Source organism: Desmodus rotundus, chromosome 9 (assembly GCF_022682495.2).
Source record: "Desmodus rotundus isolate HL8 chromosome 9, HLdesRot8A.1, whole genome shotgun sequence".
NCBI lineage: Eukaryota > Metazoa > Chordata > Mammalia > Chiroptera > Phyllostomidae > Desmodus > Desmodus rotundus.
This window is the reverse complement of record NC_071395.1, coordinates 53,403,653-53,419,565: the sequence shown is the minus strand read 5'-3', so window position 1 is coordinate 53,419,565 and position 15,913 is coordinate 53,403,653.

Here is a 15,913-nt window from a genome sequence, read left to right as displayed (position 1 = left end):
TCATCTATGCTAGTTATTCTCTGTACCTTTACCCCCCTCTCCCCCTTCCACTCCCTTATTGACAACCTTCATGTTCTAGTTGTTTGCCTAGTTTGCTCTCGTTTTTGTTTTATGTGTGGTTGTTAATAACTGTGAGTTTGCTGTCATTTTTACTGTTCCTATTTTTGATCTTCTTTTGCTTAGGTAACTCCCTTTAACATTTCATATAATAAGGGCTTGGTGATGATGAGCTTCTTTAACTTGACCTTATCTGAGAAGTACTTTATCTTCCCTTCCATTCTAAATGATAGCTTTGCTGGATACAGTAATCTTGGATGTAGGTCCTTGCGTTTAATCTTGGGTAATGTAATTATGATGTGCCTTGGCGTGTTCCTCCTTGGGTCCAGCTTCTTTGGGATTCTCTGAGCTTCCTGGACTTCCCGGAAGTCTATTTCCTTTGCCAGATCGGGGAAGTTCTCCATTATTTGTTCAAATAAGTTTTCCATTTTTTGTTCTTCCTCTTCTCCTTCTGGCACCCCTATAATTCGGATGTTGGAACGTTTCAAGGTGTCCGGGAGGTTCCCAAGCCTCTCCTCATTTTTCCAAGTTCTTGTTTCTTCATTCTTTTCTGGTTGGATGTTTCTTTCTTCCTTCTGGTCCATACCATTGATTTGAGTCCCAGTTTCCTTCTCATCACTATTGGTTCCCTTTACATTTTCCTTTGTTTCTCTTAGCATAGGCTTCATTTTTTCATCTGTTTTTCGAACAGATTCAACCAAGTCTGTGAGCATATTGATAACCAGTGCTTTGAACTGTGCATCCAATAGGTTGGCTATCTCTTCGTCGCTTAGTTGTATTTTTTCAGGAGCTTTAAAGTGTTCTGTCATTTGGGCCATTTTTTTTTTGTTTGTCTTGGTGCATCTGTTACTTTAAGGGGCGGAGCCTTAGGTGTTCACCAGGGCGGGGTAATGCTGGTGGCAGCGCTGTGACGCTGTACATGGGGGAGGGGCCAAGTGGGAGCAATGGCGCCCGCCTCACTCTCCTCCGGCTTTCAATCTTTCACTCCGCTACCCACAATCAAACTGGGCCACTCTGGTGCTGGTTCCCGAGTAAGTGGGCCTCTGCACACTCTAGGCCCCTGTGGGTCTCGCCAACAACCTCTCCTGTGAGGCTGGGAGTCTCTCCTGCTGCCGCCCCAACCCCCATGGGCGTTTTCAATCAGAGGTTTGAGGCTTTATTTCCCTGAGCTGGAGCCCTGGGTTGTGCAGTCTGCTTCGCTCCCTGCCGTTCGTCAGGTTTATCTGTGGGCGAATGTGGTGCCGCAGGGTGCTACCCGCCACTCTGCCTGCCCCACTCTCCGCCACTCTGAGTCCGGCCCTCTGGGTTTATCTGTGCAAATGTGGGGCCGCAGGGTCTGCTAGTGCTTGGACTGCCTGCGCCATTTGTCCCACACTTCACCAGTCTCAGTCCCGCCACAGCCACGGGAGTCCTCTCCACCCCGGTGCCCGTCTCCGCCCCTCCTACCGGTCTGGATGAATGATTATTTTGTATTTCCTTGGTGTCAGTCCCCCTTACTGTTCGATTCTCTGTCAGTTCTGGTTGTGCGAGGAGGCGCAGTGTGTCTACCTACGCCGCCATCTTGGTTCCATCTCTCTTTAATTTCTTTTAATTTTCCTGAGTACCGATCTTTTACTCCTTGGTTAAATTTACTCTTAAGCATTTTTGGTATAATTGTAAATGGGATTTATGGGATATTTTTTCTTAGTTTCCCTTTCTATTGAAAGTTCATTATTGGTGTGTAAAAATAGAACCAATTTCTGAATATTTATTTTGTATCCTGCTACTTTACTGAATTCATTGATCAGTTTTAGTAGTTTTTGATGGAATATTTAGGGTTCTTTATATACAGTATCATTGATCAGTTTTAGTAGTTTTTGATGGAATATTTAGGGTTCTTTATATACAGTATCATGTCATCTGCAAATAGTGACAGTTTTATTGCTCCCTTTCAGATCTGGATGCCTTTTATTCCTTCTTCTTTTCTGATTGCTATGGCTAGGACTCCCACTGCGGTGCTGAATAAGAGTAGTGAAAACCAACATCCCTTTCTTGTTCCTGATCTTAAGGGAAATGCTTTTCGTTTTTGCCCATTTAGTATAATGTTAATTGTGGGTCTGTCATATATGTTTTTTATTTTGTTAAAGTATGTTCCCTCTATTCCCACTTTACTGAGAGTTTTTATCATGAGTAAATGCTAGGTTTAGTCAAATGCTTTTTCTGCATATACTTTTTTCTTGATTTAGTTGTTTATGTTCACTTGAACTCAGCAAGTTTTAAAATGATTATTTTGAATTATTTTTCAGGCATAGGTATTCTGCTTTAGAGTTGGTTGCTGGAGATTTGTTTTGCTCCTTTTGTTGGGTAATATTTCCCTGATTTTTCATACTTCTTAAAGCTCTGTGTTCATGTCAGCACATTTGAAGAAGCAGTCAGTCATCCCCTTTAGTCTTTATGGACGGACTCTGACATGGAAATTCACTAATTATCCTGAGTAGAGATTCTGGGAGCCTCACAAATCTTTTCTATAAATACGCATGCACTGCCCCTCATCCTCCCTCCTGGGGGAGATGTTTCAGGGTTGTGCACCTTCTCCTAATGTTGCAGAGCCATGTATTAATAAAGCACCATAAATCAGCCATTCCTTTTTTCTATGTCAGTGCACTGGGTGGCCTGGGCATGAGGTGCACACTCCACTTCTCTCACTTTAGGGTGGTATACCTTCTTATAGTCTTGCAGAGCCATACTGCTGAGAGCCAACTACTCTTTTCATTGTTCTCATTTGCTCTCAGGCCTTCAGCTTTGCTGAGCTGCCCAACACTTCCCTGTGGGTGAAGTGAGACAAAAGCAGGTCTCTTGGGCAATGACTCAAAAGCCTGGCAATGCTGGATGCATGTTTCACTCTCTCCTAGGGGAAATATCTCAGGCTAAGGTGATCTCCCTCAGATCTCCCTCCTGTGAGAACTTGGGGAGGACTCCCATGGATAAAGAGAAACTGTTCTTTTTACCCATTGCAATGAGCTCATCATTGGATGTGTGCTTATCCGGACTGCTGCATCCTCTGAACTGGATTCTGAATTCTCATAAAGGCATTTTGGCCCCTACACTAGTGTTAAATCAATGTTTCTATAAAAGAATAATGGCTTGGACTTCCTATCCATAATCTTACTAATCACCCCAAATGCCATTTTTATATCAAGAATTTGTATGTGATTTCTTTTACTGTTATCAAGTATTCTTAAAATCAATTTTTTGTTCTGAATCCTTTTTTATGTGTTTAAAAGTTTGAAACATCTTTACATAATTGTTCTGCTACATGACACTTTTGAAGATCTTATCTATCATCTCTTACTCATGGTACTTCACTTTCTTGTATTTTTTTGTAATTTTTAGACCATGAGCTCCTTTTTCCAGGAGATTTATCAGTAGAGAGCCCAAGGAGCCTAGCCTAAGGATATGTCCTTCTGGGATAGTTTTTGTTTTATTCTGACATGTTTACCACCCAAAACTTCTGTCTTAACTTCTAGATATAAGGAGTCTCATAACTAATAAAAATCAACCCCCAAGTGCAAATAAGGACAAACCTATGCTTATAAATTCATAGGGGAGATTTTATTTTTCTATTCCAAGTTTAGATTGAGTCAGTAATCAAAATGATGCCATAATTCTGATGGGTGCACTTTTTCTAGTTCATGGTTTATCTGCGACTTTTGCACTTTGAGAATCAATATTTTGGGCATGCTCAGTTACAATTTTTGGTTCATGTGGATTCGAAGATTCATATCCTGACCTTGTGTAGGCGTATGTTCAATCCCCTTAAAGGAGGTGAAATTTCAGCTTACACATTAATTACCCTAATTTCTTCCCTTTCTTCATTCTTTCTTCTTCCTTCCTTTCTCCTTTTGTTTCACCCTTCCTTCCTCCTTCTGTCATTGTTCTCTCTCCTTCTTCTCCTGTCTTGGTTAAGTAATATATTCATGTGGTATATAGTTTATAAATACAAAAGGTATACTATTAACAACGTCACTTCTATCCTATTCCCTCATCAGGGGCAACCCTTATTATCAATTCTTTATGTAGACTTTCACAAAGATTCTATGCACACATGTGTGGGTTTTTCCTATGAATTTGTCACCACATGACACATGGACTTGTGTACCCTTTTTTTCCTTATAAAAATTTACTTTTGGAGGTCATTTCCTCTTTAGGTATAAAGAGCTGTCAATATTCTTTCTAATGGGGTTATCGTAGTCTATTCCATATGCATGATTTCTGCTATCAGTTTTTGATCATTTGCTTTTACAATATACTGCAATGAGTACATTGTATATAACCACCTTTACACATATAAAAGTATGGGAGGGGCCCAAAATCCCCAGCAATTTATTTATAAACACTTATGTGTTCATTCTTACATGTTTTAACTTCAGTCACCTTTAAAATACTCTCTGTTTGATGCAATACGCCTATCAAGATGTTTTTTTCCACTGCTCAAAACAGTTTTTGAACTTGGTGATTTTGATGCCTTTTAGTGCTTCTGCCTTTTTTGTGTCACTTCTTCCACATCAGCAAAATGTTTGCCTTTGAGGACTTTTTTCATCAGAGGAAATATGAAACAGTTCCTTGGGGCAAGATCGGGTGAATAGGGAAGGTGAGCCATGGGGGTAATGCCATTTTTGGTCAAAAACACCCACCATGGTATGGACAGGTGTGCTTGTAAACCACCCATCATGAAATGGGCAAACACACTGAAAGAGTCCTCAAAACAAATTCATCGAAGCCGAATGCAGCCTCTCACAACAATGCCATCTGGTACACTGATACAGATGGGTTCCTAGAACACTCACCTAGTGGGGGAAGCCTGTACCACAAGAGGCTTGCCCTCCAGAAGATAGTTCCAGGTATTTTGGGGTCTCCCCTTGTATATCATAGAATAATTCTTAGAAGTGTAATAATGATTCAAAGTATATAAGCACTCTATATAAAAAATATAAATGTTATATATCTCAGATATGCAAAAGTGCATTTTTCCATATTCTCACAAACATAGCATGTTAATAGATATTGACTCCTACCAATAGGTAACAATAATGTCTCACTGAGATTTTAATTTTCTTTTATCTTATTAACAAGATTGAGCTCTTATGAATAAGTTTAGAAGTCTTTCTACTTCTCTTTTCTGTAACCTTTATGTTTGTATATTGTGGTCATATTTGTAACAGTTGCGGGACTTCAGCTGAATGCAAACAGCTAAGCTTTCATCACGTGTGCAAGGAACTAATGACATTATTTTACTCAGGTCCATTCCCCACAGTGATAGATTAAACAGTAAATCCGTTTATGTTACGGGCCTATTTATATCATCTTATGGACTTCTTATCAACAAAAATAAACTCAAAGTCACAAATGGTAATATATATATAGCCTTCTGTCATTTCACCCCTATTTATCTCTTAATCCCAAACTTTAGTCATTAAATATTTCATGCTTACCACTCTTGCAAAAAACCAAATTGCTTCACACACCACATTGTTTTCCCAATGTCTTATTCTATTACTAAAATAAATTTCTCTCAGTCCTTGTTTTAGTTAGCAATGTCCCATTCTCTACCTTTCCACACTCAGGGCTTTTCTGAATTTGCATCTACTCATCTTCTATGATGCTGTTGAACTATATACTCTTTTCTAGAAAGGAGGTTAAATTATAGCCTCCTCTGGCCTCTTGTCAGAGTTTGGTGCCACTGTTCTGTACATTCAAATCACCTATTATAACAATTGAAATTATCTAATTATGTGACAGCCTCTCTGTTGGGCTGAGAACTTACTGCCTAGGGCCCTATTCTGTTAGTATTTTGATTCTTTCTTTTTTTTTAATTTTTTATTGTTATTCAATTACAGTTGTGTGCCTTTTCAGTATACCGGGTGTCTGCACACAGTAAGTACTCAATAGTATTTGTTAAACAAATGAACGTACCAATTAAAAACAAAAAAACTAGAATAACCTCCCCAAGGGGGTAGAGAACTGGAAAGTGGTAGGATGAAACGAATGCATTGCTATTCTCTTCTCCTTAACTTCTCCTTTTCTTTCTCCAAACATACTGCTGGGCAGGTTTATTTGAGTTGAGTGTGGTTATGCCACAGAGCAGCACAGACTATAACTGAAAAGGGAGTCTTGGAGTACACACATGAAATAAACATCTGTAATGAAAAAGTGCGGAGAAAATCATTGTTTTAGAGTGTGACAAAGTAGTATCAGAGCTTGGGCAGATTTGCGTCCCTCCAGAAAAGAGGCATATTTGTGAACTAGTTTAATAAGTGTTGATCAGCAATCACCATCATTACAGTGATGCAGCTGGTATTTTGAGAACTACGTTTTAAACGTTTTTTCCAGTGCTGAGATGACTCATCTGTTTCGCAACAGGACGAACAAGTAGGTAAGTATGCCATGAAGTCCCTTCTCCGATGACTAAAGCCCCGTTTCTCAGTTGTTGCCAATATTTTGCACTCCCCCCTCGTAAACGCTCTCTTGAGCAGTCCGCCAGCACAATAGTGAAGGTCTGTCTGGGCTCTTTATTTGGGCTTAGAATTTCAGAAAATTGGTAGAATTCAGGGGATCAGTATGTCTCTTTTTCAGCATATTGTTATCATCACGGTTATAGCAAGGGGAGAAGGTATTTAATTCAAAATGCTGGGCCTGAATCTTCTCTGTTGAAGTCATGTGATCCCACTGAGCACTTGTTGAAACCAAATCAGAAAGAAGAGAAAGGAGGGGTCCCCAGACTCATGCTGGTGGCTAGTTTTCTACATTGTCAGACAAAATACATTCTAAATCTTGGCCTGAGAAACCACCCTTTTAGGTAAGACGCATGATTACAAGACACGGAAACACCATTTAAATAGACTTAAAGACAAACAAAGTGGACAAAAAAGAGATTTTGCTTAGTTTTCCTGGTTTTGCTTTCAGACTGCTGGGGGCTCCCATAATGAGACAGAGTTAAACAACCAAACTGAGAAAACGCAAATCAGGACACTTCTGGCAGTCAGGCGACGCAAACCAGGGGTCCAACGTTGTCAGCTCACTCTTTCTTCCTCTTCCATCTGTGCTTCTCCCAACCTATTAATTTTACTCTTTCTTATTAAAAGCCAGCATTTTCACACAATGTGGATGGTGATGCTAACAGAACGGGGTCATGACCTTACGGCCTCGGACCAGAAAAGAACAATTATTTCTCCACAGCTTCAGGTAAAAATGTTCCTGGAAGAGAATCCAATTAGTTAGGCTCAGTGTGAGCTGCATGCCCGCGACTCGAACAAGTCACTCTGGTCAGGCAGGGGAGCACTCTGACTGTGTCACCATCGCCCGGGCTGGGTCTGCTCCTTCCGACTGAAGCTGCTGCCAGGGGTATGGGGGTGCTCTGTCAGCACCAGGTGGTGGGGAGTAGGGAGGGGGCGTTGTTAATCACACAGAAAGGGAGGGGTTTAGGCATAAGAAAAAAAGATATCTACCTCAGTAACACTAGCATAACCTTGATTTTTAGGGGACATTACATTCTCAGTTCCAACAGTTCTCCTGACAAATGAACTTCGTGAACTCCCAAGTTAGGGACCGCCTATATCTGAAAAATTACTCAAGGGAAAAAAAGACAATGGTTATGGGAGAAAGTGCATGATGCCATTTGTTATCTGTTTTCCCCTTGAAGAACAGGCGTGTCTTTCCTTTGGGTTTTTGGTCTTTCCAATGAGGTTGCTTCCTTAGTTGATAGGCCAAAGCCACTGCCCTGAGGTCAAAGCCTGATTGTCAGTCTGATTGTCGGCATTAATGAGAGAATTTATAGCAGTCTCTTCTAGTATCTGAGGATTGAAGAAGAAAAAAAAAAGAAAAAGATTTACTTTCAATAGAGTATAAATAACAATTACAGGTTATCTTGTTCACACCAATGTTGAATGCCCATAATATCAAGAACTGTGTGTCAGTGTGTGTGTGTGTGTGTGTGTGTGTACACTCTATTTTACCCTATTCTAAGATACCTGCCTTAAAACTTACATTAGAATACTCCCTATGATGAGATTTTTGTAGTAATTATTCTTATACTATATAAACACATTTTTTTTCTGTTAGACAGTTACTATGTGGAAATGATATGGTGTGTAGTGTATTTATTTCTTTATTTAAATGTCAAAAGAATGTGAGTGAATTCACCTCCAAAGCTATACTGTGCTTACTTAGCCACAGGGCCCTGCCTCGGGGCGCCTGAGACCCTCATCATTTCTGAAGAAAGACATGAAAAGACATGTAGAAAAACAATATAGGAAAAGTTACGCAGAGATTCTTTTTGGCAGAGAACTCTGGAAATATTTTTTAAAGTCATCATGAAATTATTTTACAAATGTTAAAAATTAAGGAATCAGACATGGAAATTTTATCAACACAAAATTCAACAATCACAACCGAAATATAGTTTATAACAGCTACCAGATTCTCAGCCACTTCCTAAGGAAAAGCTCACAGAAAAATAATTTATTCTTTTATTTTTTGTGAAATAAAAATTTCTCTCTCTCTCTCTCTGTCTGTCTGTCTTTCTTTCTTTTTTCCCCTTACTGTGGAGGAATGTAAGATTTCATAATCACAGACACTTAGCTTGCTTTTGATTGAGTCACTGATGCAAATGTTTCACTATGTTGAAAAAGAGAGTTGGACAAGAAAATAACCTTCCTGTCATTAGCATTCCTCACGCTCTCAGGGAGCACCTGAGGTGCCAGACAGCACGGCCATCACAAGGTGTCAGGTTCTGTGCTCTAGCCACAGCCACTTGCTGTCAGAGCCCTGGAACTAAAGCGTTTTGCGTGTTTTGCACTGGGAACACTTCATGCACCCACCGGGTGTGAAACAGGTCAGAATTCACGTAACCGTCCACTTTTACTGGAACTGACCTCAGACTTAGAGCTGACAGGAAACAGGCTACAAACCTTGACCTGTCTTTCTTCAACTTTATAAAATGCTTCTGTGGGGCATGAATATTTTTTTTATTTTCTTAGCTGATCGTGAGAAACCCACTTAGATTTACATCTGCTCTGTTGCAAAGATAAATTTAGCATCATTTTGACAGTTTATTTTGGCCCTAAAGTATTTCCTTTGGTCAGATACCTTTAACTGGCCAGCTCATCCCACTGGCATGGATGCAATATTAAATAGAATTAAAGATTCACAAGCTCATAATGACTACCATTTCAATTCATATTTGGTCTCTTGGAACTAAAATTGGACTTAGTTCATAAACTGAGTTAGTGGTAACTCTTGTGAGTTAATTTGAAATAACTGTCTAATGTCCATTATATATCCCTCCCCAACTTTTGGCTAGACCTCTTGAAATTCACAATTTCAGAAATTATATTGGGAAAAGCAACAGCAAGTATTCAAAGGAAAGCATGTCTTGAAGTTTAGTAGCAGTGTTTTTAGGTGCAGAAAGGTAGTAATTGAGTGGAATTACTACATATTAAACAACTCAATGTTAATTTCTTATGTTTTGATGTATTTTTTGTAACTAGACAAGACTGAGCAGTGAATGCAGTAAAGAGAAAAAGACATCTAATGAGAGATCAGAAACTTCCAGTTCCAGCCATGAGACCAAGTCCTATGTCATTTAAAAAGAGATTACATCAACTCTCTGAAATTTAATTCTCTACATACAATTTAATAATAGCTGCTGCAACAAATAACTGCAAAAACCTAATTTATTATGTATAAATAAATCAATCATTAATACTTAATAAATACATTATCTGATCACAAAGCCCAATGCGATTTTTCTTCTCAGGTACTCTCACAAGGCCCTTGAAATAGCCCTTTGCCAAGAAGTAGTTTAGGACTCCGTCCCCTTCTATACTGTGGCTCTGCTATTTTGGAATCCCTCATTTTTTGCTTCCTCAGACAGAAAAAGAGAGCAAGGAAAGCCTTGTAGAAAGACTCAGTAGCCAGATCTGCAAGTGGCTTACATCACTTTTGTCCACATTCCACACCCAAAACTCCATCACATCCACAGAGTGGAAACCTTATTAATTCTGAATTTTAGTGAATAAAGTGAATTCCCTTGATGTAAGGTGAGCTAAAATTATGGACACTACCTTTGCCACAAAATAGAAAATAAATGGGGTTAAATTAGCTCTACATTCCACTCCAAGTGTCTGTAGCTAAGTGAATAAATTAAAGAGAAAATACACGGTAAGATCCACGGAAGGCAGAAATAAGTCCAAGTTGCAAAGAGCAGAATAACATGCTAGACTGTCAAATCTTGGGGAGCAAGAACCATGTATGGTATTTCTTAAAGTCTCCCACACATACAACTTATGGGCATTGGTTAATGTTTGCTATTGCTGATAGACTTGAAGGTGAATGAAGCTGATGAAGAGAGCACAATAAAGAAAGTATGCTCATGAAGACGAACTGTTTTACCTTTCTGTATGATGCCTTTCTAGCCAGTCTTGGCATGGACACAAAGTCAGTGTAGAAACTAACAGCTGGCTCCTGGGAGAACACCCTTCTACCCGTCACACGGACATCTTCACCATTGCTGCTGAAGGGCCTGGTGGCACTCCTGGTCACAGCAAGGCAGCTGTGTATAGTATAACAGGGAGACATTTCCTACGGAGGAGAACAGGCCTTCAAAGTGCTTACATTTTTTTTTTTTATTTTAGAGTTTCGCATTTTGTGTATTTGTTGGTGGTAGTGTATTATTTTTTTATGAAAAACAAACACTTGTGGATCAAAGAGTTTTGTTTTTATAGGAAGTTTTCCAGAATGCATTAAATATCCACGAAGATAATTTTTCAAATGCACAATGATTTCAACAAAATAAAACAAAGCTGTTGGACACTTGCCCTACATTGTCAGGGACAAAGGCGTGTCTTTCAATTAGAAAACCCTTTGCTATGGCCTTGCCTCATGACTTGAAGTTGCCTGCTGATTTCTATCCGTTCTGATGCCAATCTGAGCTGGTCTCTAAACTCTAAGGGGACAGTGACAACACTGTCTCTCTTTTTTTTTTACTAAAGTATTCTTGACATATAATATATTAATTTCAAGTGTACAACATAGTGATTCAACATTTACATAGCTTTATGATGTGTTAAAAATATACCCATACTTTCATACCCATAGAGAAACAGATAAATTTCTGGGAGATTTAATAATAGCCAGTATTCACTAAGTACTTATTTTGTGCCAGGCACTCTTCCGTTTGTATGCATTAACACAATTACTCCTCCCTTTGAGTGACAGTTACTATCACTGCCTTCATTTTACAGATGAAGAAACCAAGCGACAGCAAGGTGATGCATCTTTCTCAAGGTAACATACTTGGAAAAGAAGTGGAGCCAGAATTCAAGCTCTCATACTTTGAATTCAAAGTCAAGTTCTTGATTGCATCACACATTGCCTGCGGTGCCGTGAAATACCACAGTCATCTCCAACAATAACAACACCACCTGTGAAGCGAGAAGGAATGTTTTCTAAAGAGGATGATGAACCCACCCTGGAAATCAGGGGATAAAGTGTTACTTTCCAGTAGTCCATGCCCTAAGATTTGTCTACCAGTAACGCTGACATGAAAGCCTTCACTCCCATCTTTATAACAAGAAAAAACAGAACAAACTAAAAATCAACAACTATTCTTGGACATATTAGAGAACTGAAAACTGCCACCCCAAAATTTGGATGGATGGGTGACTATAGAGTCACAGCTGAGATCTGCTTACCTGAAAGGCAGAAACCACTGGAACCATAAACTGACACTTAAACTGGAACACTTAAATGGTGATTTTGATAAATTGCTGGAGACTGAGCATGACCAGCTTCTCCCAGGGGCCCCAGGCTTCCCTGGGCTTCACCTCCAGGAAGCCTACCAGGCTTTCATGGTGAAATGCTGAGGAAGATTCCCTCCTGCCTCTGGCAGGAAAAGGGGAAGAGTCACAATGGTGGGATAGGCCTAAAGTATTCTCCCTAACAAAGGCCTACTCTTCATGGAAAAAGAAATCTTTACTGGAGCCTTATCCCACCTAAGCTGTGGGCCCCTCTAGCTTTCATGATTCACCTAAGGGGATGAAAGGACCTAAAAAATATGCGTGAAGGCATGCACTGCTGAGCCCACCAGGTTCCAGGTAGACAGTCATCAGGAAGTTTAACCCCTTTGTGGCCCAGGACTGTAACAAACCTGCAAACACCACTTCAATGCCCCCTTGCACCTGTGCAGAAAGATCATGTCTGCCCACTCCGTAAGGAGCTGCTACAGAAACAGAATGTCTGCTCCTGGTCCATTGCAAGGCTGACTAGGTCCAGGTGGTTTGGGGACACTACAAAGGTCAGCAAATGGACAATGTGGCACAGATGCACAGAAACAAAGGTGGCATCTTCATTGAGTGGGTGCCACGTGAGAAAGCTAACAGCACATGTATGTGTGGGCGTCTGCCCCGTCAAGGTGGTTATCACCAGGCCAACACTGGACAGAGCCTGCTGGTGAGGGGTTGGGAAGAGAAAAACAAATACAAAGGGGCCCTTACTGAGGAAATGCAGGATCCAACAGAGCCTGTTGTGCAACCACAATTCTACTAGATTTCTAGCTAATGTGTGTACCTTTGGAACCACTCAAGGTGTCTCTGGAAAATTTCATTTTCCTCTCGTTTTGTCATTGATCTGTGTCTGTGTACATCTATTTTTGCAATTAGATTTACAACTTTATGAATAAAAATTCAAAATGTTTTCTATTAGAAGAGAGTTTTAATATGAAGATGAGAGAATGGTTCTCCTTCCCGACCCTACGTGTCCACCACATCAACGTGGCTCCAGTGAAACCACAGTGGACTGCAGTGGCAAGTTCTGCCACACTCAGACTCTCTCTGAGGGGCAGACTTAGGAGAGTCCCAAATCAACAGGGGAGACAGGACAAACACACCAGTTGTATTGAAAACTCCAGCACCTCCAATTACAATAAGCATTAAATGCGACCCACTCCCACCCAGATTAACACAGAATTTGTGGTAAAAGCTTATTTAACTCACTTCCTATTCGTTAATGCATAATGTCAGGTTTTCAACAAAAATGATGATGCATGCTACAAGGCAAGATAAAACAGTCTGAAGGGACAAAGCAAGCATCAAAACCAGACTCGGATATGGCAGAGGTGTTGGAATTATCATACTTGTCATTTAACTATGATTACTATGCTCAGGACTCTCATGGAAAAAATGGGCAGAATGTGAAAACAAATGAGTAATGTAAGCAGAGGGATGGAAACTCTAAGAAAGAATCTAGAGGAAATGCCAGGAAACAAAAATGCAGAATGCCTTTGATGAGTAGACGGGACATGGCTGAGGAGTGAGCTTAAGAACAGATCACTAAAAACTCCCCAAACCACCAACTAGGTGAAGAGACAAAATAGAACATAGGAGAGAGGCTTTCCAAATACTGTATCTGAGATCAGGGATGAAGAGATTTGAATGAGAGATTTGAATCTAGTAAGGAGTGTCACACCGGTTAGAAAAATCTGTGATTTTTCAGGTCTGACCTAGGCCATTACAAAGGCTCCAGCAGGCAGGCCTGGGTCATGGGGAGAAGCTGCCCTCCTCATAGGAGACTTGGTGCACAGCCCACAACTGCCATTCTGCACACAGTTGTGGACAAGGACTCAGGTCTCTCTGGCTGGTCAAGATGATGCTCTTTGCTTATTTGCATTCCTAGCCTCAATGCCTTTATTTTTAAGTTAGTTTATTTGAGGCCTTGGGGAGATCTTCCCAGACACCTCTGTTGAGACCTCCCTATGCAGGGAAGGAGGGAATGTCTGGAAGACACTTTCCCTGCTCCAGCTCTGTCCCCAGCACTTTCACATTCCTGGTCTTTCCTGTTCTCTCTCTCCAAACACAAGGTCAATAATGCTGCCAGAGACTTCTGTTGGAACTTTCTCAACAGTGAGATGACCCCTGTATCCAAACTGGTTCACCTGACCCTCCACTGGTGTGTTTTTTCAGGGTGACAAATGGAAAAGAGGAGTCACTGTCTTCTCTTATTTTAGCCTCTTGCTATGTACCCTCTTCGTAAGTAATTAAAGGCTTAACTCTTTCACTTTTGGCTTCTTGATGTAAATGGCTACTCTGATGCCTGGTAGCTTTGCTCTTTCTCCCAGCTCAGCTATGCTCCTGGCATCCAAAATACATTTTAAAATTGTACAATGCAATAATAAAAAGACAACCCAATTAAAAGATGGGCAAAGAATATGAACAGATATTTCTCCAAAGAAGATATATAAATCAACACAAATACACATGAAAAGGTGGCAAGCATCACTGAACATCAGGGAGATACACAACAAATGAGGTAATACTTGACAACCACTAATTGGCTCTAATCAAAAAGAGAGATAATGTGTTGGCAAAAACATAGAAAAACTGAAACCCTCATACATTGTTGGTGTGAATTTAATGAGGTGCAACTGCTTTGGAAAACAGTTTAGCAATTCCTGAAAGGTTAAAATAGAGTTACCATATGACCCAGCAATTCCACTCCTAGCTATACATGCAAGAGAAGTTACATGAAGTTAAATATAAATGAAAACTTGTGCCCATATAAACACTTGTACACCAATGATCATAGCTACATTATTCATAATAGTTGAAAGGTATAAACAACCCAATGTTTATCAACTGATGAATAAAATGTGGTGCATGCATCTGATGGAGTGTTATTTATTAACAAAGGGAAATTAAGTATCATTACTGGCTATAACAGATAAACCTTAACAACATTATACTAAGTGGAAGAGATAGTTACAAAGGACAACATATTGTGATTTCATTTATACGAAATGTCAAGAACAGGCCAACTTATGGACAGAAAGCAGATTAGCGGTTGCCTATACCCAGGGGAAGAGACGGAAGGACTGAAGAATCATGTTTAAGGCATACAAGGTCTCATTTGGGGACAACGAAAATAGTCTAAAACTGGCTGTGATGATGGAAGTAAATAGATCAAAAATCACTGGATTTTATACTTTAAAAGGGTGAATTGTAAGTTATATGATTATATCTCAGAAAAGTTATACAATAATATATACTTAAAGAGTTACCACTGTATACAACTTCTAAATGGACAAATGAGAAATTATTTAGAAATGTCTTGACCACCCCCTATATATACAGTTTAAAATGTATCTAATATATATTTTGTCTCTATTCTATACACATATATTTCTAAATCTTAAGATAGTATTTGATCCATAGTGGTGTTCAATAAATATTTTTAAGTAATCAAAAGTTGCTACATAAGTGTAATTAGAATAACAGGAGAAGAGAGTGAACATAGAAGAAATATGTGAAGTAATAATGGTCCTGAACTTTTCAAAGTTAGTGACAGACATAGATTCTCATATCTCAGAGAACACCAACGAGGATAAATACAAAACACAAAACCAAACCAAAAAATGAGCAAATAAAATAACACCTACACTATTGTATTCAAATTGCAGAAAATTAAAGACATTGGAGTGAAAAGAACAGAGTTATGGTACACCTCTTCCCAGAAACTATGCAAGCAAGCCAAGAACCAGCTGAAATATATCAAGTGTTGAAGGAAAAAACCAACCAGATAAAATTTCTATCCTTTAAAAGTGAAGGGAAGAAAAGACTTTCTCAAAGAAAAACTGAGGGAACTCTACAAGTAAATACAACCCTTAATAAATATTGAAATAAGTTACTTAAGGAAAAAACAAATAATAATATCATTTTATGGGTTTAATTGTGGTCATAAAAGTATATGTTTTGAGGTCTTAAGCCCCAGGACCACAGGAAGTGACCTTATTTGAAAATAGGGTCTCTGTAAAGGCCATCAAGCTAAA